Source organism: Lissotriton helveticus, chromosome 4_1, assembly GCF_964261635.1.
Source record: "Lissotriton helveticus chromosome 4_1, aLisHel1.1, whole genome shotgun sequence".
Lineage (NCBI taxonomy): Eukaryota > Metazoa > Chordata > Amphibia > Caudata > Salamandridae > Lissotriton > Lissotriton helveticus.
The window spans coordinates 180,920,252-180,922,269 of record NC_136063.1 but is presented as its reverse complement, the minus strand read 5'-3'; the positions used below and the strand labels follow the sequence as shown (position 1 = coordinate 180,922,269).

The window sequence follows — 2,018 nt, the reverse complement described above, 5'->3', positions numbered from 1 at the left end:
CACAGGCATAGATCCCACCCTTTCCCATTCATCACATGTAGGAGTTGGTGTAAGCAAATGTGTTTTGGTGTCTTGTTCTCAGTAATTGTAAGTGTTAGAATGCTAATCTTGTATTAATTATATTGTGCTGAAGCCCATCGTCACGCTAACCTCCCCCACTGTGACTCTCCTGGCCCTGGCTTTATATTGCTGGCCCCTTTAAAAGTGGACCTGCTGTATTTGTTTCACCGCAAAATTGATCCAAAAACAGGAGCAGGGTTTTTGTTCTGTTGGGTAGACGATCCAAATATCTGAGTCAAGCGCACAGCGAGAAATATGTGCTTACAGTAAAGGCAGTTATCTGCTTTATGGCGTTAAACCCTGCCTTGTCTTCATCCCCTTAACATTAAAAAAACATAAAAAACAAGGATTGATTTGTGAACAATGAATGTTAAAAACATTAAGGTAATGCATGTCAGCGATTTAGTTCCTCTCCTATTTAACATGATTTATTTAATCTTGCATTCCTCAAGAGAATTAGCTATTTCATCATGTTGTGTTTCTGTATTTCTTTTAGTACCTCTAATGACTCTTTCATAGTGTATACTTTGAGTTGTGCTAGGTGTATATTAGGGGCTTTGATTGAGAGCTTTGATGCTGACGCTGAGGCTGAAGGCAAGGCACAGTGCCTGTCAGTGGGTTGGCCTCTCTGCAGAGCACACAGAACAATGGTCGTGTATTTCAGTTGTAAGAATTTCACCTCTAGCGGCACAATACGAATGCCCCCGGCCGTCCCTTTTAATCATGGCCCCAGTTCCGAAAACCAACAAAATAGAACCGGAGTCCTATTCCATTATTCCTAGCTGAAGTATTCAGGCGACCCGACCCGCCTGCTTTGATCAGTCAAATTTTTTCAAAGTAAACGCTTCGGACCCCCAGGGCACTCAGTCAAGAGCATCAAGGGGGCACCGAGAGGCAGGGGCTGGGACAGGCGGTAGCATGCCTCGAGGTGGACCACCAGCTAAATCCCAAGATCCAACTATGTGCTTTTTAACTGCAGCAGCTTCAATATACGCTATTGGAGCTGGAAATACCATGGCTGCTGGCACCAGACTTGCCCTCCAATGGATCCTCGTTAAAGGATTTAAAGTGTACTCATTCCAATTACAGGGCCTCGAAAGAGTCCTGTATTGTTATTTTTCGTCACTACCTCCCCGAGTCGGGAGTTGGTAATTTGCGCGCCTGCTGCCTTCCTTGGATGTGGTAGTCGTTTCTCAGGCTCCCTCTCCGGAATCGAACCCTGATTCCCCGTTACCCGTGGTCACCATGGTAGGCACAGAAAGTACCGTCTAAAATTGATAGGGCAGACATCCGAAAGTATTGTTGCCGTCACGGGTACGTGCGATCGGCCCGAGGTTATCTAGAGTCACCAAAGCGGCCGGGCGAGCCCAGATGGGTCTTGGTCTGATAAATGCATGCATCCTGGGAGGCCAGTGCTCGTCGGCATGTATTAGCTCTAGAATTACCACAGTTATCCAAGTAACAGATGGAGCGATCAACGGAACCATAACTGATTTAATGAGCCATTTGCAGTTTCACTCTACCAGCCTGTGTACTTACACGTGCATGGCTTAATCTTTGAGACAGGCATATGCTACTGGCAGGATCAACCAGGTAGCCGCACCTGATGACGGGGTGGGAGCCGCGTGCCCATCTCCCCGACAGGCAACCTTCATGCACCCCTCTATCTCTCGGGAGCCTGCCAGGGGAAGGAACCCGCCCGCCTGAGTGGGAGGGCTCGCTGGAGGGGTGTGGAGCGGTTCAGTCACATGGACACCGGCAGGCCCAGCCATCTCCCCCCAAGAGGGAGAGAGGGCTGAGGTGCAGCCTGAGCGAGACGCAGGGGTGCCGGAGCCTGGCGGCGGCAGCACCCCTCCGAACAGTCGTTCCGAGCTGCTGTGGAGATGTGCTGGGCAGAGAGGGGTGACAGTGTGGCGCGTGGGCCTACAGACTAAGCCTGGGCAAAGCACTACGCTACG

General features: G+C 49.9%; 1 pseudogene; it reads right to left on the bottom strand.

The window, feature by feature from the left end:
* Positions 1-648: 648 nt before the first annotated feature.
* Positions 649-1,653, bottom strand: LOC144830017 (18S ribosomal RNA; annotated as a pseudogene).
* Between the last annotated feature and the right edge of the window lie 365 nt (positions 1,654-2,018).